Source organism: Odocoileus virginianus, chromosome 6, assembly GCF_023699985.2.
Source record: "Odocoileus virginianus isolate 20LAN1187 ecotype Illinois chromosome 6, Ovbor_1.2, whole genome shotgun sequence".
NCBI classification, from domain to species: domain Eukaryota; kingdom Metazoa; phylum Chordata; class Mammalia; order Artiodactyla; family Cervidae; genus Odocoileus; species Odocoileus virginianus.
Window position 1 is genome coordinate 13,245,504 of NC_069679.1, and position 27,789 is coordinate 13,273,292.

The 27,789-nt window shown below is 46.2% G+C and overlaps 1 protein-coding gene across 3 annotated transcripts in view; it reads left to right on the forward strand.

The window, feature by feature from the left end:
• The window catches only part of REC114 (REC114 meiotic recombination protein), a 183,774-nt gene that overhangs the window by 8,121 nt on the left and 147,864 nt on the right, over positions 1-27,789 (forward strand). The window lies entirely within an intron of this gene.

Consider the following 27,789-nt stretch of genomic DNA (forward strand, 5'->3'; position numbering starts at 1 on the left):
ACCACTGGCAGTGTTCATTGCAGCTGCTCCCATGTCAGATATATTTTGAGGTTTCAAAGTCAGAATTTTTTTTTTTTCAATGAAAAAGAGGTCCCTGTTCTCCAACTGGACCTACTGGGAAGCATTCCTCCAGTCCATGGACATTTCGGAACTCATCTTGTCTCTACCACTCCTTGTGGTGGTGGTTTAGTCACTAAGTCATGTCCAACAATTGTGACTCCATGGACTGCAGGCCATCAGGCTCCTCTGTCCCTGAGATTTCTCAGGCAAGAAGACTGGAGTGGGTTGCCATTTTCTTCCCTAGGGGATCTTCCTGAACCGGAAATTGAACACAGGTCTCCAGCATTGCAGGGGATTGGTGATGAGCAGGACATGATTTTCTGCTCAAGGAGAGCACAGAATAGCTATAATGATTCCAAGGCTGTGGTGGTCATCACAGCTTTTGATCAGGCCCTCACTGACCAACGTGGGTCATACAGTTCTAGACGAGGAGTCACTGTCCTGTCTTGCCGTGCTAACTCTGCAATCTGTTCTGATGGCCCCTTGTCTCAACACCGCTCTGGAGTCATGTTCAGAAGGGAATTCTCGGTCAGGTCCCTTGAGAACACAGGTCTCTTCACAGAGACCACCCTCCTCTGCTGTCCTTGAGGGATGGATCACAGACCACCCCAGCCCGAGGTCAGGGGTGGTGACAGGGCTAGTCCCTTTGGCTTCTCCCAGACCACCACACCTCTACCATCCTTAACACTCCACCCGCCTGCTCCTCTGAGTCTTGCAAGCCACACCCCCTCGTGGCTGTCTCCAGGGTCATTCCCACCTGGCTTCCTGCCCACCTGGAGGGGGCTCCACATGAACCGTGGCCCTGACTCTGGATGTCCAGAGCCCTTCTCAACCTCAGTCACCCACTCCATGGCTATCACTTAGCACTGCTCCACCTTCTGCAATCTGAAGTTCAGGCTCCCCGGTCTGACCTCATCCTCCGCTCCTTCCACCTTCTCTGGATCTTCCCTTTACGCCTGCTCTTCAGTGGTACAGCGAGCTCTGTCCACCCACCTCCTGCCTCATCCCTTCCTTCCCCAGCTTCGACTTCAAGACCCACCAAGCACCTCAACCTTCACCTCCAGTGCCCTCTACTCTCTTGTTCCAGCCTCACAATTTTTTTTGATTGTCAAATTGGAAACACTAGCCCTGGGTCAGTGCAGCCACCCACCTTCTCTAAGGTTCATGGGCTACAGCAGCCCTGCTGAGGTGGTCAGGGAAAAAGTCACACAGCCACTCAACTTTGTTCTCCCTCAAGTTCATAGTCTAGTGTGCCTCAGTGCGACCCACCTGGCAACCCCATTATGTTTTCCTATCTGCCTTGTCTTCATCCACCGGTTACCAATTCCCCACAGTGCTCAACCTCTTCCTGCAGGATCCTTCTCACTCGCATTTAAACCAAAGCAAATCTTTTCTCTCCAAAAAAGGTCCTCCCTGAACCCCACTGTCACTTTCTGTCCTGTCCCTAATCTTCTTAAAGGGTGGCCTTCACTTGCCTTCCTTTCTCAACTGCCACTCATGCCAGGCAAGTTTGGCCTTGGAGTACAAAATTAAGCAGGGCAAAGGCTAACAGAGTTTGGTCAAGAGAACGCACACTGGTCATAGCAAACACCCTTTTCCAACAACATGAGTGATGACTCTACACGTGGACATCACCAAATAGTCAATACTAAAATCAGATTGATTATATTCTTTGTAGCCAGAGATGGAGAAGCTCTATACAGTCAGCAAAAACAAGACTTGGATCTGACAGTGGCTCAGATCATGAGCTCCATATTGCAAAATTCAGGCGTAAATTGAAGAAAGTAGGAAAAACCACTAGGTTATTCAGGTAGACCTAAATCAAATCCCTTATGTCTATATAGTGGAGGTGATGAAGAAATTCGAGGGATTAGATCTGGTAGACAGGATGCCTGAAGAGCTATGGATGACGATTCGTAACATTGTACAGGAGGCAGTGACCAAAACCATGCCAAAGAAAAAGAAATGCAAGAAGGCAAAGTGGTTGTCTGAGGAAGATCTACAAATTGCTGAGGGAAGAAGAGAAGCAAAAGGTAAGGGAGAAAGGGAAAGATATACCCATCTGAATGCAGAGTTCCAGAGAGTAGCAAGAATGGGAAAGACTAGAGTTCTCTTCAATAAAATTGGAGCTATCAAGGGAACATTTCATGCAAGGATGGGCACAATAAAGAACAGAAATGGTAAGGACCTTAGAGAAGCAGAAGAGATTAAGAAGAGGTGGCAAGAATGAACAGAAGAACTATACAAAAAAGTTCTTAATGGCCTGGATAACCACAATGGTGTGTTCACTTACCTAGAGCCAGACATCCTGGAATATGAAGTCAAGCGAGCCTTAAGAAGTATTACTATGAACAAAGCTAGTGGAAGTGATAGAATTCCAGCTGAGCTATTTCAAATCCTAAAAAGTGCTGTTAGAGTATTGCATGCAATATGCCAGAAAATTTGGAAAACTCAGCAGTGACCACAGGGCTGGGAAAGGTCAGTTTTCATTCCAATCCCAAAGAAGAGCAATGCCAAAGAATGTTCAAACTACCATACGATTGTGCTCATTTCACATACTAGCAAAGTAATGCTCAAAATCCTTCAAACGAGGCTTCAGCAGTACATGAACCAAGAATTTGCACATGTACAAGCTGGGTTTCAAAGAGACAGAGGAACCAGAGATCAAATTGCCAACATCCTATGGATCATGGACAAAGCAAGGGAGTTTCAGAAAAGCATCTACTTCTGCTTCATTGACTACACTGAAGCCTTTGACTGTGTGCATCATAACAAACTGTGGAAAATTCTTAAAGAGATGGGAATACCAGACCACCTTACCTGTCTCCTGATTAACCTGAATGCAGTCCAAGAAGTAACAGTTAGAACCTTACATGGAACAACTGACTGGTTCCAAATTAGGAAAGGAGTACATTAAGGCTGTATATTGTCACCCTGCTTATTTAACATCTAGGCAGAGTACATCGTGAGAAATGCTGGGCTGGATGAAGCACAAGCTAGAAGCAAGATTGCTGGGAGAAATATCAACAACTTCAGATAGGCAGATGACACTACCCTAAAGGCAGAAAGTGAAGAGAAACTAAAGAGCCTCTTGATGAAGATGAAAAAGGAGAGTGAAAAAGCTGGCTTAAAACTTAACATTCAAAAGCACTAAGATCATGGCATCTGGTCCCATCACTTCATGGCAAATAGAAGGGGGAAAAATGGAAGCAGTGACAAATTTTATTTTCTTCTGCTCCAAAATGACTGCAGGCAGTGACTGCAACCTCGAAATTAAAAGGCGCTTCCTCCTTGGAAGGAAAGCTATGACAAACTTAGACACATATTAAAAAGCAGAGATATCACTTTGCCGACAAAGGTCCGTATAGTCACAGCTATGGTTTTTCCAGCAGTCATGTACAGATGTGAGAGTTGGAGCACTGAAGAATTGATACTTTTGAATTGTGGTGCTGGAGAAAACTCTTGAGAGTCCCTTGGGCTGCAAGAAAATCAAACCAGTTAGTCCTAAAGGAAATCAACCCTGAGTATTCATTAGGAGGACTGATGCTGAAGCTCCAATATTTGGCCACCTGATATGAAGAGCTGACTCATTAGAAAAGATCCTGATGCTGGGAAAGATTGAGAGCAAGAGGAGAAGGGAATGACAGAGGATGAGATGGTTAGAAAACATCACTGACCCAATGGATGTGAAGTTTTGCAAACTCCAGGAGATAGTGAAGGACAGGGGAGCCTGGCATGCTGCAGTCGATGGGGTCACAAAGAATCAGAAAGGACTGAGTGACTCAACAATAACTACTACTCATCCTTAGCCCACAGACTGGGCTTCACTACACACTGTGTCTTCAGCAAGGCCCAATCCACATTTCATTGCTGTTCCTATGTGGCCCCTGAGCATCATGTGATGCTGCTGACCACTCGTCCTCCCCCATTCTTCTCCCTTGACTTCAGAAATACATACTCTTCTGATTTTCTTTCTATACATCTGGCCAGTCCTTGATTTCCCTTGTGGGGGGAGGAAGGCCTCTTCTTCTGGCTCTTTACCTGTTGGCATTGTTTCTGAATCTGTTGCCAGCCCTTTCTTTTCTCGTGTGATCTGTATCCCTGGACACTCACATCCAGGCCTTCCCATCCTTGCCTTCAGCCCAGACCACTCCCCTGGACTCCAGACCTGTTTGACCAATGGCCTCTTGAATGTCTTACAAGTACCCCTCCACATGCTCTTCTCCAAAGACCCCCTGTTCTTCCCACTCAGTGAATGATGCCAACATCCTTCCAGTGGGTAAAGCCAGAAACCTGGGCATCACTCCTGATGTCTTCCTCCACCCCCCACTTCCCACATCCAATCAATTCAAGCATCTTGCTATTTTTCTGTTAGAAGTATCTCTCAAATATATCTACTTCTTACCATGCCCAGTGACACAACTTCAGATTACTTCTTGCCTAGGCTATGGCAACAGCCTCATAACTCTTCTCCCCGCATCCAGCCTTGTGTTATTAGAATCCATTATCCACAACACTGCCAGAGTGGTTTTCCAAAATGTAAAATTGGCCATGTCTACTGAAGACTCTTCAGTGACTTCCTCTGGAATTAGGATAAAACCCGAAGTCTCTAACTTGGTAAGCAAGCTGCTTTTTAGCCTGGCTGACAGTAATTCCCCAGACTTCCCTTCCAGCAGTGCCCTCCTTACCCTGGCACCCTCCACCCATGCACACTCATAGGCCTTCAGCTTGTGGTGATGGGGAGTCTGTTGTTAATGGCTGAGCTGGTGATTATGGAGATGTCAGTTGTTGATGATTATGGTGATAACTTTAAAACATTACCCACTGCATTTCAAAGGCAATCCTTGGAGGCAGACCCCATTCCACTGTGCTCCCTTGCTCCAGTCTCCTGTTTGTTTATGGGTGCCTATCTCAGGACCATCTCCCCAGGGATTATTTTAGGAGTCTCTGGTCAGGACTGTTGTCCCATGTTGACTCTTAGATATCAGTCTGAACCTACATCCAATGTGCGTCTCTTTCCAGCCTTGAGTTGGGCTCAGCATGTTGTTGAAGGAGCAGCAATAGCAATGCAATACATGTAAATAGCAAGACGATACATGTAAAGATGTAGCTGCTGACAGGACTTGGTGGCGAGGCAGACAAGATCTGCCAGGGGACTGTAGAAAAGGGCTCCAGCCAGCTGGTGCCCCAAGCCCTGTCTCTGCTGTGACTCTGTGATCAACCTGCGGGGTGCTTTGTCCTCAGAGGCTTAGCTCTGTAGCCCTGACTCGCCGACTACCCTCCATATACATTCAGGACTGGTGGCCTAACCCGCTTCATGGGGCACTTGGTTTGTCAGGCTAGGGATCTGATACTCCTGGTGTGGACAACATTAGCATTTATTTGCATCTCTAAATATGCATGAATGTGATTTTCCTAAAGTGGGGAAGGTGGTTGGGGTTAGAAAGAAAGGCGATGATGAAAAGGCATCTGCCCCTTTGATGGTCTGAATAACGGTCCCCAGAGATAATCACATCCTAATCCCTGGAACCTTGTGAATGTTACCTTACACGATAAAAGACACTTGGGAGATGTGATTAAGGATCTTGAATGTGGGGAGATTGTTTTTTATTTTTTGGGCAGGCCGTAAAAGCACCTCTTATAGTGTCCTTATATAAGAGAGAGGCAGAAGGGGATTGACACAGAACAAAAAGACAACATGACCCCTAAAGTATGATGCTATGCTGCTGGCTTTGACTGTGGAGGAAGGGACCACGAGCCAAGAAACACAATATGGCACTAGAAGTTGGAAAAGGCAAGGATTCTCCACTAGAGCCTCTGGAGGGAGTGCAGCCCTGCCAGCATCAGCCCAGGGGAACTGATTTTGGGCTTGTGGCCTCCAGAGCTGTGAGAGAACAAAGGCGTATCATTTCAAGCCAGTAGGTTTGTGGTCATTTGTTACAGCGGTGATGGGAAACTAAGGCAGTCCCTTTTCATCCTCCCTCTCTGCCCCCGCCCCCCTCCCCCACGTCTTCCTCTCAAGTTGGGCTAATCCCCTTGGTGTTAGCTGGGAGGCTGGATACTGGGTGGTAGAGGAAGCCCAGTGCACTCTGGCTCCAGGGAATGGTGGCTTTGGGAACTTGGGAAGGGAGGTGCCTCCTCAGAGCAGTATCACACACAGGTCACTGTCGGAATGGCTTTGCTGGCAGCAGGCACTGAACTAGGACAGAAGAGGAAGAATTCTGAAGATGCCATATGGGGATTGTGGCTGCTGGGGTGATGCTTCAGCATATGTGGGCTCCCTTTTTGGAACTCCCAGAAATACTTGTGGCAGAGGAGGAAGAGGGCAGAGGTCCTGTAGGTGCCAGAAGAGAAACAGCAGGAACTCTGGGTGATGGATGTTAATGGAACTTTATTTATAGTCCCAGACGGGAGGATTTGATAACATTTGTGTTCTGTCACTCTTCCAACTGACTACACCCTCCCTGCCTTTATCCAAGGTAGCTGATTAAGCAAATAATGACTTGCAAACCCTTTTCATCCCTTTCCCCCACTTTCTGTTTAGTTTTCATCTTTTCTTCATAGAGTTGAAGAAATGCTTTCTATATTGGGGAGAATACTCCCTTTTTTTATCATTTATTGCTACAAATACTTATTCCCCATCATCCTGTTTGTTATTTAAGTTTTGTTATGGAGTGATTGTCATGCAGAAATTTTCATTTTTATGAAGTGAAGCATATCAGACTTTGCTTTTATGATCTCTGACCTAGATAGCATACTTAAAAAGCTCCTCCCGACCTCAAGAAATATTCACTTACATTTTTTTGTCTGTAAATGCATTTTCATATACACATGTAATCCATCTTCCCCCATTAATTAGCAATGCCTCTTTTCTCATATACTACATTTCTATACACATTTCTGGAGTCTACGCTCCATGATTTCCTTTCCTTGTGCTAGTCCTATATCACTTCTTGACCACCCATTACTGTAATGTACTATTCTCTCTCTCTTTTTTTTAAAGGAATCTCTATCCTCTACTGCTCATCTCTTTTAGAATTCTCCTATTTCTTTTACCAGATTAAGCATAAAATTATTTGATTGTATTAAAAATCATGCTGGTACTTTGATTAGAATTGTGCTGAATTTATAAATTAATTTAGGGGGAATATATCTATATATATCTTTATATCACGGCAAGAGGAAGGTCTGTCTCTATTTAAATCTTTTTTGTATCTGAGGAGCATCCTGCCATGGTTTCAGCCCTGGTGCAGCCTTTTCTCTCATTTTTGTTTCTTTTTGTTCATTTCTGTCAAGTTTGGGGTGGGTAGTTTTGTAAACCTGCATTTAAGCTACCATGATTCCAGAAGTCTTTAGATTTGCACTGAATTGAGGGCGAAGGCGGGGATGATGAGCTGAAGCTGTGGGTGTGGGTGAAATTCAGAAGGAGAGTAAATGCTAAATGAGAGCAGCAGAAGCTTGCAAGGCTCCAGCATTTATGGGGAAAGTGAAAGCGGTGGATGTGAATGAGAGCAGACATGTGGAAAGGAGAGGTGAGAAACCAGCAGAGAGGTGTCAAGTAAGTCAGAGGAAGGGAAAATTTCAAGAATGGCATAGTCAGTAGAGGCCAGTGTTCTGGCAGATGGTGGAGAATGACTGTGGTGGAGCTGTCGGCTGTGTTGGTTGTAGCTGGTTACTGGTAAGGTAAACTTATCATTTAGTGTTTAAACTGGGACATTTGGAGAAGACTCTTGGACAACAGGAATAAACCAGGATTATTCCTGGCAAACTGGAACACATGGTGACCCTGGTTGGTCGTGACCTCTGAGAAAGTGGTCTCAGTTGATGATGGCCGAGGTGCCCAGGTGCATGGGTTGAAGAGTCAAGACAGTAAGAGTAGATTCTCACTTGTTTTCAGTGGTTTGGGTAATGACCTATATGTTATATGGAGAAGAATCTGAAAAAGAATGAATATGTATATGTATAACTGAGTCACTTTGCTACACACCTGAAATTAATACAACATTGTAAATCAACTGTACTCCAATACATTTTTTTTTTAAGTTTGGCCAGAAAAATTAGGAGAGAGTTGGGTCATAGCTACAGGGAAATTAAGATTGGAAGAGGGTTCATTTGCTTGTTGGTTTTGGAGTCTTAAGGAATTTGTCTGTCTGGGTAGGAAAGAACTTAGTAAAGAGGGAGAGATTGAAGATGCAAGATATAGACATGATAACTAATAAAGAGAAGACATATAGGAGGCGATGGAAGGACTATTAACAGCCCATGCAAGACATGAGTTGAGCTTGGAAGAGAAGACAGTTCTGTTACATGAGAGGCAAATAAAATAATGCATGACAAACCAGTGAAAAGTTGAGGTGTGGAGTGAGAATCTGAAGGAATTCATTTAACTTCTTAAGAGTAGTGGCTGAGAAGGAGGGGGGCCAATTGATATCAGGCCAAAAGCCTCCAAGGTGGCACTAGTGGTAAAGAACCCGCCTGCCAGAGCAGGAGACATAAGAGCCTCGGGTTTGATCCCTGACTGGGGAAGATGCCCTAGAGAAGGGTATGGCAACCCACGCCAGTGTTCTTGCGTGGAGAATCCCCATGGACAGAAGAACCTGGCAGGCTCCAGTCCATAGGGCTGCAATGACTGAAGTGATTTAGCATGCAAGCATGCATGCAAAAGCCTCCAAAAGGAAAGGACTGGAAGCATTTAACTTCTTCCCTTTCGAGATCAACAGGTCAGACTCTCTCTACTAGAAGAGGATTGTTCTGAAGGAGGTCTACTGGTGGTGGGAACTGATAGGCTGTCCAAACTCAGTGCCAGGCACTAAGTTGTCAGGGTTCTGGCTTGTGTATATAGAGCTGGAAGCCCACACATTCTAGGTGCTTTGGCACACCAAGGGCCTACCTCCATTAGAGAATTACCTTAGCGATCTCTTAGAAATCTGGACAGTGAGGACATCACTGCGTTCGTGGACAAAGATGTTGAGACTCTACAGAACCACGTTATACAGGGACACATTGGGAGTAGCAACAGAAGTCACAGGTAATCAGAGGCTCCAGCGCTCTTATCACCTGGCCTTTGGATATACCACCCTTTCAAGGAAGTCATTGATTTGCTTGAGTAATTCAGGCTGGAGGATGCACTCAAGAGAGATACTGTATTTCTTTTTACTTCAGATGGGCTTGACTGGTTAATGAAAAATGTTTATGAAATATTCATCTAATTTATACCCCAACTTGATAAAGCAGGTTCATGTAATAGAATGGTATGCATCCATTCAAAATGATACTAGAAAAAAATAAATGTATTTGATAAAATGAAAAAATATTCAAGATGTGTTCATTGAAAAACTAGTATAAACATGACAATCTGATTTTTGAGAAGAATATGTAATAGGTCTTAACTATGGACAGACATAAGATTGTAGGAATATACACCAGGTAGCAGTGTGTGTTTCTGGGTAGTGCAATGTGGAATCAAGCGTGATTTTTCTTTGTATTTACCTTTATTTTCTAAATTTCCTATGATGTGCTTGTACTGTGGGGTTTTTTTTGTTTGTTTGTTTGTTTTTTGGTCTTTCTTCTTTGGTAAATTAAATAGCATGGTTATTTTGTGAAAAAATTGCTAAGCAGCAATAGGGCCCCACCTGAGCCGGAGGGAGGAATCTGTTGAGGGGCTAGTGGATGCCATTGGAGGCACTCTCTCCAGCTGCCCTCAGCAGCTTCTCTTTCCAAAGGGGAAACAACCTGGCCAAATTTAGCAATGTACCCAGCCCAGTGCTGCTGGGTGTCACCCATGGGACACGTCCTAGAGGAGCTGTCCCACATTGCCCATCTGGGGCTCCACAGACAGCCCACCATCCTTAAGCTAGCATCTTCAATCCAGATTCCATAAATGAAATTTTCTCCCTCCTCCCACCCCTGCAGATGACTATGCTGAGCCCATGTGTGCCCAAGACCAAAGAGAGAGGAAGTTTTAGGAAAACTGAAATATCCAAGGGATTCTTGGAAGGAATAGACTGCTGTTTGCTGTGGCTGTGACTCTGATTACGTGAATGCTGTGTTTGTTCCATTGTACGAAGCTGTGGTTGTACTGACAGACTGCGGACAGAGGAGCAAGAACTCTGTTAGAATCAGATGGTTTCCACAGCTATGTGGGGAAAAGACACATGGCCAGACCAGAACCCAGCACTCAGAGGAAAGGCCCTTTCAGTTTTATCCAGAGTCCTTGGCGGGTCCTATTCAGCATCCATCCTTGTGTTGGATGGTGAGCATGCTTATTCTGCCTTGGGGTGTTGGCCTATCCTCCACATATCAATGACGTGACTCGGGAAAAGTCTTTGGGCAGTTGCTGGGCTCAGAGGCTTTGTTCCAAGTCAGCCTCATTGGAGGCACTTTGTACCTGTATCTGGCTAGTGTGCATCACAGCATAGTTGATGGGTATGAGTGGGACTCTACTGGGCCATATGGAAAGGCCTGGGGGTTACCTGGCACCCTGTTCTTTCCAGACTTCTGAGCTTTGGAACACAATCAGATGTCACCACCTGTCCCATAGAGTCTGTGAGACAGCCACAGACCTCTCCTTGGTGCAACAGGGCTTGTCTCCCAGGAAAAACACCTTTGCTGAACAATAGGAGGCGTGAAATGGGCAAGTGATGAGGGAGGGGCCTCCCCTGACCCCCTCTGTGTGTGTGTGTGTGTGTGTTTCTGCATGTGCACGCGCTCAGTTGTGTCCAACTCTCTGCAGTCCCATCGACTGTAGCCCAACAGTCTCCTCTGTCCATGGGATTTCCCAGGCAAGAATACTGGAATGGGTTGCCGTTTCCTACTTCAGGGGATCTTCCTGACCCAGGGATCAAACCTAAGTCTCTTGCATTCCCTGCATTGGCAGGCAGATTCTTTAATCTGTGCCACCTGGGAAGCCCAAGCCACCTCCATGCCAGTATGAAATTCTTTGTCATCTTTGTTACCCTCTAGCTCTCTCTGAACTTCCCACAAAGGCAGTGAAGGAAATGGGCGATGCATCCGTGACTCATGACAGGCATTCCATAAATATTTGTTGAATAAATAAATGAGTGTGGTAGTGAGTTAATCAATTACCTAATTTCGTGGGCACAGAGGCCTTATGTGGATGGACAAGGAGATGTATTCTTTTTAGGATGGGGACAGTATATAAAAATACCTATGGTTTTTGGCCAGGATTAAAAAGAAAGACTCAGATAAGGTTTGTGACTGTGATTCAAAACTTTCCTGTATTAGTCATTTATATGTATTAATCATGGTACTTTAAATAATCTTTCCTTGGCAGTAGAACCATAGATTATCACATCCAGTCAAGTCTAAGTCTCAGATAAGAAAACTTAGGTCCAGAAAGAGAAGAGAATGTCCAAAGCCACCAGGCTGATGGAATGAAAGTGTGGTTCAGGCCTCTTGGCTCCCACCCTGCAGGGCTCTCCCCACCCTTGATGCCTATGGGATTGGGGTCTTCTGCTCAGGAAGGCAGTTTCTCTTATGAATAAATGTTGGTTGAACCCTTACTAGGTGTTGCATACCTACTGTATGTCAAGCAAGTCACCAGATACTAGTGATGTGATACATTAGTAACTAGATAGTGCCTTGATAAGAGAAGAGACAGGCAGTTATGATAAAGAAGGTGTACCCAGCAAGGGGAGCATAGACTTGGGGTGATTGTTTGGGTTGGGGGAGCTTGGGGTGGGGAGCAGACAGTCCTGTTAGAAGGAGCCTGTCTAGGGCCACCTCCCTAGCAATCCAGCATCACTCTCCCCCCTGCTTCTCTGAGACGCCTGGCTCCACAAGCCCAGGCACCCAGATAAGAGTCACAGCTCAGAGTCTAAGGGGACAGATAAGTGGAGCAGGCTGCTCAGATGGCGGGGGGCCTCAGGCAGGGGTGTCAGTCTCCTGAAAAGGAAAGGACCTGCTGTCCTGTTTGAGGACACGTGGTGGGGGAGGTGTGGACCCCACAGTGGAGGCCTAAGCTCCACGGCCCTCTCAACAGCCTCTTCTCACAGGCGGTCAAACCGGGTTCTGCTCTTCAACCTCGAATCTGTTTTGTTTCGAAACCAAAACTTCGCTAGGAGGTCCTAGATGCCTCCTCATCTCTCTGCTCTCCTTTTTCACCTCCATCCTCCCATTTTCTGTCTCTCCCTCTCTCTGACAACTCACCTGCTCCTGCCTTATCAGCTCATCCTGAGCTGTTCCCTCCAGCCTTCTTAGCCTTCTTCGTTTGGATCACTCCTGGTACTCATTCTCTTCTGGGGAGGTTTGGAGGCAAAGGCAGAGATGGAAAAAGAGGAACACCCATGATTCCTCCTCCTCTTCCCGGCCCTAACAGGAGGGCTAGCCAAGGCAGGGGCCTGTGTGTCAGTTGGGTCCCCACAGGACAGGGAAAGCGTATTCACACTAGGTCATGGTTTGTTGTTGTTTAGTCTTTAAGTCGTGTCCGACTCTTTGCAACCCCATGAACTGTAGCCCACCAGGCTCCTCTGTCCAGGGGATTTCCCAGGCAAGAAGAATACTGGAATGGCTTGCTATTTCCTTCTCCAAGAGATCTTCCTGATCTAGGGATCAAACATACCTCTCCTGTATTGGCAGGCGGATTCTTTACCACAGAGCCCCCAGGGAAGGTCACGGATTAGAGGTTAATAAAGAACATTTATAGGGACTTCCCTGGTGGTCCAGTGGTTAAGACTCTGCACTTCCATTGCAGTAGGTGTGGGTCAATCCCTGGTTGGGGAACTAAGATCTTACATGCCTTGGAGTGCAGTCAAATATGTGTGTGTGTGTGTGTGTGTGTGTGTGTATTTATATTTATATTTATAAAAGGAAACCAACAAGGGACGTTAAGAAACAGCATGAAGCAGCCTCCCCCCCCTGGCCTGAAGGGGCAAATGGAAGGAGCAGCTACTAAGCCAGGAGTGAGGATGTGTCCAAAGAGGGCCACTTGACAGAAGCTGTAGTCTCTCACAGAGGGACAGGGCCCACCCACAGTGGCTTGGCAAGAAGGATGCCCTGGAACAAATGCCCCAACCTGCCCTCTGGCCTTCTGTGGTCCCCTCCAATGAACAAATCCAACCAGAGGCCAGAGGGCAAGGAGATCCACTGATGCAATCCACAAGGTCAGCTTCTCAGACATGCCACAGTAGGGTGGAGAAGTCCAGAGAGTGGGTCTGGAGGGACCAGCTGAAGGTCTCCAGTTCATCTGACTATGTGCAGGGCACACAGTACCATGTGGGTCATCTCATTTAATGACCATGACAGTGCTCTGAGCTATGCATTATCCCCATTCTAGAGACAAGGAATCTGAAGGTCAGAGAAATTAAGGAACTTACCCTGATCCTCGGCTAGAATACAGATTTGAACCAAGGCAGCTTGGCACCTAGATTGTGGTTCTGTCTATGTCTTTGCTCAGAATCTGCTGAAACCAGACAGATAGAATTTTCTGCAGTGATGGGAATATTCTATAACCATGCCACCCAATGCAGTAGCCAGTGGCCACATATGGCTATTGAGCATGTGAAATGTGGCTATGTGACTAAGTGAGAACCTGAGTTTTAAATTTCATTTCACTTCATTTTTGTTTACATGGCCACATGTGGATACCGTGTTGGATCCAACAGGTCTAGACCTCACTCTGTGGATCTTTGGCTGTTGGATCCTGGAGGGAAGAATTGCTCCCCATGTCACTCTGCAGATCGTAAGATTTTGGGGAGGGTGGATTGATTGTCAAAGTCATGGTGCTGCAGGTTGGGGTAGACATGGACCGAGAAAAGATGAGGAGGCATTCAGCTGCGCTTCCCCATCTCAGGCTGAAGAAACTCATCAGATATATCCCTCCACCTTCCCCTGGCCAGGAACACTCTTGGAGGCAAGAGAACTGTGAGCAAGACACTGGGAGTCAGGGTTCTAAGGGAAAGGGGACTGTGGTAGGTCTGCTATTCTGAGATTTTACTGCTACTGCCACTTGGCCTGAGGCAGGCCCCTGGGCACTTTTCATGCTTCTTGATCAGGACTTCTTAACTAGGCTCCTAGGGTTCCACGCATTGTTCCAGGGGAGTCTCCTGAAATTGTGTTCAAAGATTCACAGACTTGCACATATATCTCTGTCTCTAGGAGAAGGCCCACAGGTTCATTAGATTCCCAAAGGTATCTGAGACACACAGATAGGTGCGGAGCCCCTCATCCAGGTCTTTGCAGGGAGAAGTCCTCCTGCTGGCCAGCCACTTCCCTGGAGGCCCACCCTCCCCTCTGTGTTTCTTCCACTCCTGTGGTTTCGCTGGCAGCCCGTCCCCAGAGCCAGCTGGGGCCGCGTGCCTCTCTGCTCACCTGGACACAGTGCAGTGCCTCTATCGACTGCCCTATTTAGGAGCTGCTGAACTGACTGCAGAAACCAGGCCTGCATCCGCCCCCTCCAGAGGTGGCCAGGCTTTGAGGTGGGGTGTGAGCAAAAGTCCTCTGCATCTCAGGGCTTATAGGAAGAAGCCTGAGTCCTAGAGTCAAAAAAAGAATTGCAGTTCACCCTGGATCTGCGCCTCCTTGACTGACGCATTGATGAACATCCCCCAAAACTCTGTTTCCTCATCTATAAAATGGGGGGAATAATGCCTCCCTACAGGGGGTGTTGTGAGAATTAGCTGAGGTAATGGTTCTATAGCGCCAGGCACTCGATAACTGTTAGCTGTTATCTGGCACAACTGGATCCAGAAATTTTCTCCACAGTATTCCTGGCAGAGGGTTGTCCAGCTCTTCCCAGGGAGCTGCCGAATCCTGTGGCAGCCCAGGCCCCATTTGGACAGCTCTGACTGTGAGAAAGTCCTTACGTCAGTCAGGAACTCTTTGAGTTGAAGTGACAGAAATTCAACTCAAATGGCTCACCAAAAAAGGGAATTATTGTTTTAAGAAATTGGGAAGGATAGGAATGGAGGTGACCTCAAGGGCTCTAGAGAGCCGAATAATGTTGTCACGACTTTCCTTCTCTCCCTCTGCAGCTCTTGACTCTATTTTTCCATGTGACTGGGGAGAAGGCAGTCAACAGCTCTCAGCATGTATCATCACATCTTTGTGAACCAGAAGAGAGCTTCTTTCTCCCAGTGACCACACATCGATTCATAGGGAATGATTAAAACAGACCAGCCTTGCGTCACATGCCTATCCTGAGCCAATCACTGTGAGCAGTGTGTGCGCTGGTTGCTCAGTCATGTCCAACTCCTTGAGACCCCATGCATGGACTATAACCCACCAGGTTCCTTTGTCCATGGAATTCTACAGGTGAGAATACTGGAGCAGGTATCCAGTCCTTTCTCCAGGGGATATTCCAAACTCAGGAACTGAACCCGGGTCACCTGTATTGCATACAGATTCTTTACCATCTGGGAAGCCCCTGTGGGCAGGGCCATGGACAGTTGTGATTGGACAGGCCCTGTCATGTGACTGAAGGATGAGAGACAGTGTATCTGCATGGTAGCCATTTTGGAACTGTGTGGAATGTGGGAGAATAGGGTCCCCAAAGGGAGGAATGCTGTTTCTAGAAACCTGTGGAAAATCAGTGGATGTTCACCACTCTTCCTTACATCAGGCTTGATCTTTGTCCTTCTGACAGCCTTCCATTCAGCACCAGCCTTAGCTCTGTCCTCCTGTCCTGCATAAGACAAGGCTGTTCACTCTGCTGAACCAGTTCCTCAGAGACACGAAGGGTCATTATGGGCTGCCCAATCTTCTTTTCTCCAAGCATAGTTGTTCTAGCTCCTCCATCTCTACGGGTACAATGGGTTTCCAACCCCCTTCCTCCTCCACTCCTGGGCGGAAGGCAACAATCTGGTAGAATGGGGACCAGGCTTGAGAAGTAGCTTTTGGAATACTGATGAAAATAATGGGGACTTTACTATTCATTTGTGCAGGTCACTGCTGCTGCTGCTAAGTCACTTCAGTTGTGTCCAACTCTGTGCGGCCCCATAGGCGTCAGCCCACTAGGCTCCCCATCCCTGGGATGCTCCAGGCAAGAACACTGGAGTGGGTTGCCATTTCCTTCTCCAATGCATGAAAGTGAAAGTGAAGTTACTCAGTCATGTCCGACTCCTAGTGACCCCATGGACCGCAGCCTACAGGTTCCTCCATCAATGGGATTTTCCAGGCAAGAGTACTGGAGTGGGGTGCCATTGCCTTCTCTGTGCAGGTCACTAGCATGATGTTTTCTTTAGCCGCACAAGGGCAGGAAGGACAATGAAGAGAGAGAAACTGGGTGAGCAGAGGGAGGAGGGTGAACAGGAGAAAAGAGAGGAGGGAGGAAGGGAGGCAAAGGAAGGAGAAGGAAAGGACCTGGTGAGGGGGTGGGGGTGGGGAGATGATGGGGCGGAAGCTTCAGCACTCTAGAAGCTCTCAGGCTGGAAAGGACCATCAATTCCTGTCAAAGGCACCCAGCTTGTGTGACACAGACTGGAAATGGAGAAGGCTGGGAAGCATTCCCCTGACAATTTAAGGGAGGCTTCCTGAAAGAGGGAGCCTTGAAGAAAGACTGCCAAGCCTGAGCCTGGCTCTGGGAACCATCTCCTATTGCCCAACTAGAGAGAAGGGGGCAGGTGGCAGGAGGGGAAAGGGCTTCCTTCTCATTGCCCCCTCCCCACCGCCCATTGTTCTCCCATTCCCAGTTGGGCTGCTCTGCAGAGGTCACCCTGAGGCTAATGAGAAATCTTCCTGAAGTTTAAAACCAATTAAGCAGCAAACGTCTTCTGATTAGTTATTTCTCTTGATGTGAATTTTAATGAAGCATCTTCTTTCCCCTCCCTCCCTCCCATGCACCCTGGGGGTTAACCAGCCTTTGGTCTGCCTTGAAGAGCCCTCGGGGTGTCTGAAAAGGCTAAAGAGGAACAGGAGAGGGGCTACGACAGGCTCCAAACTGTTTTTCACAGCACAGCATGCTCCTCTGCCAGTCAGCCTGCCTTTCCCCTGACATTTCAGAGTTCCACTGTGTCCTAAGGCAGGGGCTGCTCTCAGAGGGGAAGGGGCAACAGGTGTGAGGGGGGCACCGAGAGACAGTGGGATAGAGGGAGGGTGAGATACAGCCATGAACCTCTGCCAGCTCACTCTAGTCAGAGACTGAGCGCAACATGTAAAAAGTTAGCCCATGACAAAAGCTAGAAGCGCCCTGCGAAAGGCGTGTGACTAGGTGGGGAGTGCCAAGCTGCGGAGTGGCACAGAGGTGGGGCCGGGGCTGCAGGAGAGGGCAGAGTGGTGCAGTGGGTAGAACTCAGTTCTTTGGGGACATGCTGAGCAGCTCTGAACACGGGAACCTCCCATTCTGGCTGCTTATCCTTCTGGAAATGTAGAGATGTGGAGATGCTGGCTCTGGCTTGGCTTTCCCTTGGGGCCTCCTGTGACCTTCCCATGAGAAAACCCAATGGAAAGTTTAGTGTAAGCCAAAAGGAGACTGGGGTAGGATGTGGGAGATGGGGGGGTATTTCTTCTTTTCTGCCCTGAACCCTTAGCAGGAGGACCCCCAGGACAGCATCTGTTGGACCCTATTCAGTTACACACACAGGCAACAAACTGAGGCCCAAAAATGCAGTTCTGTCTTCAGTATGCAGGAGGGCCAGCTGCAGAGTCTCAGGGTCTAGCTCTCTCCATCCAAAAATGGGTATCCTCTAGGACAGCCATCCCCAATCTTTTTGGCACCAGGGATCAGTTTTGTGGAAGACAATTTTTCCATGGACCAGGGAGAAGAGGATGGTTTCAGGATGACTTAAGCACATTACATGTATTGTACACTTTCTTTCTATTATTATTACATTGGCTTCACTTCAGATCATCAGGTATTAGATCCCAGAGGTTGGGGACCCTTTCCCTAGAACCTAAAGCCCCTGGGGGTAGCTGAGACCCAGAAGTGTGCTCAGGAGCCTTGCTGAGCCTGCCTGTTCAGCCCCATACTCCTGACCACTCCTTCGAGCTGAGCAGAAAAGCTCTTTTCTTAAAGGGTGAATAAAGTTCATGGTGTCTGCTGAAGGAAGGAAAGGGGGAAGAACCTCTTGGGAGCTGCTGACAAAAGAAATAAAGATGGATTTTTCTGCAGATTCCTCTTCCCTATCTCCCTTTTCCTCTCACTTCTCAGAGTACCTCTCTCCCCTCTTCCTCTCCTCCCTGCCTCTCTCCCTCCCATCCTTTCTTTGCTCCCTAGCCATGTTGGCTTTGAGGCTGAGGAGTTCTCAGGGATCTGAACAGGCCCTGGACTCCCAGGGAAAGTCTAGTGAATCTCACAGTGATTCCCTGAAAGTCAGCCCTGCTGCCTAGGTCAGAGGAAAGGTATCATTTCTGACTCAGGTATTGGAGTGATGACAAATTTAGAGTGGCCACTCCTAAGCCCAGCCCCTTTGGCTTCCGTCTTGGGTACCAGGAGCCAGCCTAGCCCAGAAGTTTGGCTCCTGATCAGGGCTCTGCAGCCCAGAACTGGGGCTGGCTGTTCCAGGTCTGAGATTTCCCTGAACTTGGCCCCATGTCACCGCCAAGCACCTGAGCCTCTCTGGTTGGCTTCACTGCCCCAGCTTTCTGGAACATGCTGGCTCTGTCCTCCTCATGCAAGTAGTGATGGATGAGGGGATGGATTGGTCAGGTCTCTTGGTGAAAAGGGAACCCAGGTCATACTACCTTGGGCACAAAAGAGACTTTACTGGTAGATGGGCTGGTCCCAGGTTGTCCCTCATGAAAATCTGGCTGGAGTCACATATGGGATACTGGCAAGACATTCCAACCTGAAGAAGCATTGCACAGTCAACCTAGAGGGAGCAGGAATACCACTGGGCCTCTGGAACATTGAGCTCAAGTCTTGAATGATGCCAGGAATCGGGGGCCTTACATCTGCATTCCTGTCTCTGCTTCGATCTGACTATAGATCAACTTCCTATACCTCCTGAGCTTCATCCCTAACAGCCTTAGCTCCTTGAAGGAGATGAAGTCTTTATCTCAGTACCAGTTCAAAAAGTCCCAGAAGAGACATGAGACTGGCTCAGCTTGGGTGTTCCTGCCTCTGGAGCTCTCAACTGCGGCCAGTGGACTAAGCACCAAAATGGCAGCTCCCATGGAAACCCTATGGTGGAAAGGGGGAAGGAGCAATTTACTAGAAGAGGTGGGGCTCTGCCCAGAAACTCATAGGAGGGATGGAGAGTAAGTATCTGCTTCACCCGCCCTGTCACTAGCAGGCCTGTGGAATATATTTGCAGTTCCTGTCATAGAAGTTTTGTGAATATTACTCTCACTAGCTCTGGTTTGTTAGGGCCACAGACAAGCTGGATGTATTCCCTTCCCTCCTTCACAACTCCTAACTTGTCAATGTGCCTCATGGACTGCTCTCACCTGTCACCCCACATGTTGGCCCTGGTGACCCACACCTGCCATCTTGCCCTGGCATCCTCTCATCTTAGTCAGCTTTACTTGAAAGTGAAAGCGAAAGTACTTGCTCAGTAGTTGCTTAGTTGTTCAGTTGTGTCTGACTCTTTGTGACCCCACGGACTTTGTGACCCCATGGTCCATGAAATTCTCCAGGCAGGAATACTGAAGTGAGTTCCCAGTCCCTTCTCCAGGGGATCTTCCCAACCCAGGGATCGGAACTGGGTCTCCTGCATTGCAGGCAGATTCTTTACCAACTGAGCCACCAACAGTTGGGATAAAATCCAAAAATAGAAGCCTAGGATTTGAAGTTTGCTATACCTGAGTTTGAATTAAGTGTCACCATTTACTACCTATTGGATTTGTTTTTGGCAGTGCTGCATGGCTTGTGGGATCCTAGCTTCCTGACCAGGGATCGAACCTGAGTCCCTCTAGTGGAAAGGCAGAATACTAACCACTAGACCACCAGGGAATTCCCTACCTACTAGATCTTAATTTCCATGAGGTCCTGATTTCTCACCTGTAAAATGAAGAAGATAATAGTACCTAATCAACGGGGTTATGGTACAGGTTATAAAAGGTAGTGGATGTAGGCTCTGGGCACCAAGTAGGCACTTAATAAGTGGTAGCCTGAAGAAAAGCCATGCCAAGGTATAGAGTCTTTTCAGCTCGTTTTTCAAACAGCAGGACCACTGTACCAGAGCAGGAGCGATTTGTGGCTGGTGGTAAGGCTGGCAGGATTATCTTCCAGTTCCAGGCTCATGGAAGCAGGCTGGGGGAAGGAACTTCAATCCACCTCCCCAGCTGAGTCCACACACATCCCTTTAGGCCAACTCTCGGGAGCCCCTTGTTTGCTGAGAGAAGGCCAAAGCCAAGCTGATAGCTCTCAGGCCTGCCAGTGGCCTCAGGGAAAGGACTGATTCCCTGGAGTCTGGACTGAGAGCAGAGTGGATCAGGGGCCCTGGACACCTCTGTCCAGAGTAAGCTTCAACTTGCAAATGTTTCAGGCCACAGTGCACGTGCATACTAAGTTGCTTCAGTCGTGTCCAACTCTTTGCAACTCTATGGACCGTAGCCCACTAGGCTCTTCTGTCCATGGGATTCTCCAGGTAAGAATATTAGAGTGGGTTGCCATGCCCTCCTCCAGGGGATCTTCCTGACCTGTGTCTCTTACATCTGCTTCAGGCACAGAGAAAACCCTGAACACAGGATCCCATGGGACCATGGTCTGCATCTGTATTCAAAGCAGCCTTGTACATCAATACCGGCTGCCACTTCTGAGGAGCTGGCCCTGACCAGGTATGGGGTATTGGCAAAATATATCACCCCCTCTTGTTTGGGCCAGCATCCTTGAGCTTCTGGATGGTAGGCATAGAAGTGACGGATGGGGGTGGGGTGCGGGGTGAGGTGCAGCTAGGAGGATCAAAGACGTGAGCACACACATGCACCCACACACTGCCAGCCCTGTGTGCAGAGGGAAGCAGATGGCCAGGACCAGAAGCCCTACCTGAAGCCTCCCAGATGCCTAATAATAATAATTGAGCTGTATTTACAGGGCACTCACCATGTACAAGGCTCTGGGATAACCTCTTTGCCTTCATGATTTCCGTGAATACTTTCCATGACCCCTAGAAGTGGGCATTAATGTCTCTGTTTTACAGATGATGGAATAGCTCAAGGGTTGAGTAACTTGCCCAAGGTCATATGGAATGTGGCAGGGCCAGCTTTCAACCTCAGATCTTTCTGATTTCATAGCTCGGTTATCTTACTGCCCACCCTGTATTTCAACAGACACAGTTTTCTGAAGGAGAGATTCAGAGGGGTCAGAGCATCCTCAGGTCAAATGCATGGTTTCTTAGAGGGAGATCTGGAGAGGAGCAGCTTCAAAATCCTTGGAGGAAGTTGCTGAAAATGCGAATTTTGGGGTCCCATCCCCTCCCTCCAGGCACCCCCTTTCTCTGGGAATTGACTCAGTGGAGTTGGGGGCCTGGGAATATGCATTTTAGCAAGCTGCCAACTCCCAAAAAAATATCTTCCTGTCTCATTATGAAATAGTGATACCGCTCACTAAGATCTCTGAGTCCAGTGGGGCTCAGGACTCTGCATTTGCAATACATTCTCCAGGAGAGACCTATGTTCACTAAAAGTTTAAAAACACTTGTTCAGGGATTTGAACATGTGGCCTTTCTTAGGTCAGTCCCAGGGATCTCTGCAGTTTGGAATTTGGGAGGAGGGTGCTCCTCAGGCTCCAGTAGACACGGTTGTTGCTCTTCTTCAGTCACTAAGTCATGTCTGACTCTTTGTGACCCATGGACTGTAGCCCACCAGGCTCCTCTGTCCTCCACTATCTCATGGAGTTTGCTCAGATTCATGTCCATTGAGTTGGTGATGCTGTCTCACCATCTCACCCTCTGCTGCCCCGTTCTCCTTTTGCCTTCAGTCTTGCCCAGCCTCAGGATCTTTTCCAATGAGTAGGCACTGTAGACCCAGGAGTACAAGAGGGGCAGAGAGAGTAGTGAGCTCTGCTTAGAAAAGGCAGCTCAATTGGGCTTCCCTGTCTATGAGCAGGAAAGAGCAGCAGTTTCTGCAGGAGCCCATCCTCCTCTGCTTCTCTGCCCAGGACCCTTTCCCTGGGAAGCCTAGGGCCATTCCATGGATCCCTCCACACTGAGCTCCTCCCACACCATTCTGCTAGACTCACAAAGCATCTCTCCCAAGAATGTCCTCCCCTGGGTAATTGGACCCTCAGGCCACTGACATTTAAAGAAATGTTCTTGACCTTTTCAGCAGTTCCATAAAATCACAAAATAGAACTCTAAATATTACTGCAGACTCCTACTTGCCCAGACCCTGGCAAAGACTCATTTTCCAGGCCAACTCAAGAATAAGAGAAAATAGCAGAATTGCCCGGAAAAAAAGGGGGGGGGGCTCTTCTCAAAACATCTCCCATTTGGTAATCATCCCATTATGGACTGCTATTATCTGCATCGGAACTCCGTCCTCTCCTACCACCAGCACCATCAACATGCTCCCCCGCACCATCACCACTCATGATCACCCTCACTCTGTTCCCATCAGCACCGTAATTACATTCCATTAAAATACAGAGGATTTATGCTCTTGAATCTCCACAGTGTGAAAAATCTGCTTGTCTTTTAGATATCTGATCCAGGACTTCTCCCCACTTCTCTTCTTCCTCCACTGGTATGGAACAGATGATGAAACAACAGATAGGGAAGGACCAACTATTGGCTTTAGAGGGAAACACAAGAGGACAGAACCTTGGGAGGAGAGAATGAATGTGTTAAACACATTTTGAAAAAATCAAAAAAGTTTAAAAATAGATTAGATATTAGATCAGGAACATCCCTTACATTTACACAGGTCAGACTAAGACCAGAAATGTAAGTTATTTTTTCATATGTTTCAAAAAAAAAGTCTTGTCATCTAAAAAGGAATCTGCAGGCTCCAGTCTGCAGGTCAGATTCAGCTCTTGGCCTGCTTTTGTATGGCTCTTGGACTACCCTGGAGGCTCAGCTGGTAAAGAATCCACCCACAACTCGGGAGACCTGGGTTTGATCCCTGGATTGGGAAGATCTCCTGGAGAAGGGAAGGGCTACCCATTCCAGTATTCTGGCCTGGAGAATTCCATGGACTGTATAGTCCATGGAGTTGCAAAGAGTCGGACACGACTGAGCCACATTCACTTCACTTTCACTTGAGTCCTTTTATATTTTAAAATAACAGCTCTGTTGAGATATAGTTCACACACCATAAAGTTCACCTTCTTGGAGTGTTCAGTGGTTTTCAGTATAGTCACAAAATTATACAATCATGACCACTATTTAATTACAGACTATTACATTTTATCACCCCAAAAGAAATCTGTACCTATTAACAGTCACTTTCCATCCCCCATACCACCAGTCCCTGACAACCAGTTATCTACTTTCTGTCTCTATGAATTTACTTATTCTTGACATTTCATCTAAGTGGAACTGCACAATATGTGACGTGCTCTACCTGAATTCTTTTACTTAGCATGATGTTTTTTTTAATTTATTTTTTATTTGGAGGAAAATTGCTTTACAGTTTTGTGATGGTTTCCGCCGTACAACAAAGCAAATTAGCTATAATTATATGTTTTATTATATACAGCTATATAATGTATACATTATATATAATATAATATAATATATAAACAGCTATATATATTAGCTGTAATTATATATATGTCACTTCCTTCTTGAGCCTCCCTCACCTCCCTGAGTGGGATGAATGGAGAAAGTAGCATAGACTAGTATAGAAAGTAGCATACACTACCACGTGTAAAATAGATAACTGGTGAGAAGTTGCTGTATAACATAGGGGGCCCAGCCTGGTGCTCTATGATGATCTAGAATATAATGTTTTTAAGATTAATCCATGCTATAGCACGTGCCATATAAGTAGTGCATATGAATAATATTCCATTCTATGGATATAGATGTCATGTTTTCTGAAATCACTTCTGACACCGTATGTGTGGTTTTTTTATCAGATACCAAATACATGTCACTTTCCCACACCAACAACAAACCATTCTTAGATACCAACTGCAGGTCCAAACTTCAATTCAGTTCTTATGCTAACTATCTAGAGTTAGCACAGACCTCGCAGTTTGAGGTCTCAGTCCCACAAGACCGCCCCCATTTTATATTACTTTATTTTCAAAGATGTATTTGTTTTTGGCTGCGCTGGTACTTCGTCGCTGCATTTGGGCTTTCTCTAGCTGCGGTGAGCAGGCCTCTCATTGTAGCGGCTTCTCCTGCTGTAGAGAACCGGCTCTAGGTGCACGGGCTTTAGTAGTTGCAGCTGTTAGACTTAGTTGCTCCTCAAGACTGCCTGCATTTTAGAGGCCGACCACAAATGAAGTGCTCGGCTTACTAACACTTCTGACTACAAATGCAGGAGTTGACCTCCCTCAGGTTTGGCAAGTCACCAGAACAACTCATAGAAGTCAGGAAAATGCTTTACTTATAATGACTGGCTTATTACAAAGGCTGCAAATGAACAGCCAATTGGAAAAAATGTATAGAACAAAGTACAGAGTATAGGCAGTGAGGCATAGAGTTTCCATGCCCTCTCTAGGGGGCACCATCTTCCCAGTAGGTCATTGTATTCACCAACCCAGAAGCTCTCTGAATCTCCTGGCTCAAGAATTTTTACACTGAGATCTCTAGCTTGTCTCTCCTCCCCAGAAGTCAGAGGATGGGGCTGAAAGTTTTCCCTCTCTAACCATGTGTTAGGTCTTTTATGACTACCCCCCATCTTGAAGCTATCTAGGGATTCCCACTTTGAGTCACCTTATTAGCGTAAAATCATGTGTGGTCTGAAAGGTCTATAAAGAACAACAAACTTCTATCACTCAGGACATTCCAAGAGTTATAGGAGCTCTGTGCCAGGAACAGGGGACAAAGACCAGATGCATTTTTTTATCATACCACAACATATCACATTTTGATTATCCATTCACCAGCAGATGGACATTTGGATTATTTCTGCCTTCTGACTATTATGAACAATGCTGCTGTAAATATTCACACGCAAGTTTTTGTGGGAACATATGTTTTCCATTTTCTTAGGTATACATCAAGGAATAGAATTGCTGGGTCATGTTTCACTTTTTGAGGAACTGCCAAATTGTTTTCCAAAGAGTTTGTACCTTTTACATTCCAACCAGTAATGTGAGATGGTTCCAAATTCTCCACAGCCGTGTCAACACTTATTATTGTCTTTCTTATTTTAGCTATTCCAGTGGCTATAAAGTGGTATCTCTTTGTGGTTGGCTTTTAAATTTTTGAAGGGTTGTAAAAGCTACAACCCTAGTGGTTCAGTTGGTAAATAATCTGTCTACAATGTGGGAGAGCCGGGTTCGATCCCTGGGTCAGGAGGATCCCCTGGAGAAGGAGATGACAACCCACTCCAGTGTTCTTGCCTGGAGAATTCCACGGACAGAGGCGCCTGGCCAGCTACAGTCCATGAGGTTGCAAAGAGTCAGACACGACTGATTGACTAACACTTTCACTTTCAAAAGCAAGCAACAAACAAAAACAAAGACTATAGAACAGAAGCTGTATGCTATATGTAGGCCATTTTTTTATTTAGATTTTTACAGAAAAGGGTTGCACACCCTTCGTCTGAAATATTCTACGTTATCTATTGAATTTAAAGGAAAAAGTACAAATATCAGGAATTTAAATCTAAATTATTTAGCTAAACTTGAAATTTTATTTTCAATATTCTATCTTAAGTATTTTTATAAAATATTCATAATTTTATACAGCAGAAATTAAAAACAATATTATACTATACTTCAATAAAAAGTTTTTCAAAAAATATTCATAAGAATTCCCTTGTGATCTAGTGCTTAGGACTCAGTGCTCTCACTGCTGGGGCCTGGGCTTGATCCCTGGTCCAGGGAACTAAGATCTCTCAAGCTGCAATGTACAGCAAAAAAAAAAAAAATCACAATTTCAGCATTCATTGTTTTTCTAGTTGCTAAAGTTAAGAATCAGCATCATATTTCAGGGATCACATCTAGATCTAACATAAAAATTTAAGAATAACACAAATTATTTAATTTTGCAAAACATTCCTCAGTCATCATGTACAACTATTGCAACTACTGTGCAAATTCATGAGTGACTCCAGAACTGTGAACTAGAATATAAAGAGAAGCAAGAAAATGATCTCTTGGCACTACTAGGATGGATGTTCCTTGTGTAAAATCTACCACATGCATGCTCTCTGAGAGGAAGGATTTGACAAGTTAATTAATTTGTCTTTACTTAAGTGCTTCTGCTGCTAAAATCCTGTGGGTTCTCAGCAGTGGACGCATCTCCAACCTTAAGAGCAGTATAGTTCAAATGTCTACTGAGTATTCAAATGTGAACATTTTACCTAGAGGTTCTAGGGCAAAAAGGGTGGATAAGTTATTCCCTGGGGCTTGAAATGTGTTAGTTATAAGAGTGGATGTTAGGGCTTTGGGTTACTTGTGCCAGACCACAGTGCTGTGTCTACAGGGGTAGAGGTGCTCATGCATTCCTTAATGAATTTATGTTCTGTGTGTTTGAAATATGTGGAAACCTCTAAAGAACAGGGACTAGTTCAGATCTGAAAGTAATATTGTATTATTATATCAGAAGATATTGAGGTATTATTATTGATTTGGCTAGGTGTGATAAGGATCTCATGGCAATTTTTAAAAGTCATCTGCTAGCACAAATATTTATGGATGAAATGAAATGATGTCTAGGATTTGCTGTATAATACTGCAGCAAAAAAAAAAAATCAGGGAGATAGAGGAAATAAGATTGGCAAAGTATTAATATTAATCATTGTTGAACTGGGTGATGATGTGAGGGTTCATTTTACCATTCACTCTACCTTTATATGTTTGAGATCTTTCCTAATACAAGGTTAAAATAAGGACAGGAAGATTGTGGGGGAGAGGGGAGAGTGCAGAGAGGTTCCTGCCTCCTGGGTCACATGCTTCTCCCCAGAGTGGAGGGGGAAGGCAGCAAGGTCACCCAGGAAGGGGCCCAGATGCAAGTACCTTTCCTAACAACCAGCTTCATAAAAGTGGGATGATAGCACTTGAACCCAGTAAAGGACTAATTAATCCTTTCCAGTATTCCAGCGGTACATGCCACCACCTGACTGATGGTATGGCGATTTTGATGTACACTGTTCTAACCCTCCCTTCCACAAAGAGGGTTCTATTTAGGATCAGGTTACACCAAGAAGGGGCTCAGATGGTAAAGAAGCTGCCTGCAATGCAGGAGACCTTGGTTCAATGCCTGAGTCAGGAAGATCTCCTAGAGAAAGGAATGGCTACCCATTCCAATGTTCTTGCCTGGAAAATTCCATGGACAGAGGAGCCTGGCAGGCTATAGTCCGTGGGGTTGCAAAGAGTCAGACATGATTGAGGGACTAGAACTTTCATTTTCTACACCAAGAAGACTGAGGATTAGGAGACCAAGCGTGCCTGGGGTGACAGATGACAGAAGAGTTCCTGAGAACTTAGGGATTGACCGCCTTGGTAGCTCTTTTCCATATAATTTTAAAAATTCGAGGACTCCTCTGGTGGTCTAGTGGTTGAGAATCCACTTTGCAATGCTGGGAACGCAGTTTTGATCCCTGGTCGGGAAACCAAGATGCTGTGCAGAAACTAAGCCTGAACACCACAACTAGAGACTGTGCACTGCAGCAAAAGATCCCACATGCCACAACTAAGACCCGATGCAACCAGAAAAAAGAAAATAGGAGATAGTTCAGGAACCAAAAAAAGTATATAGAACAGTTTGAATTAAC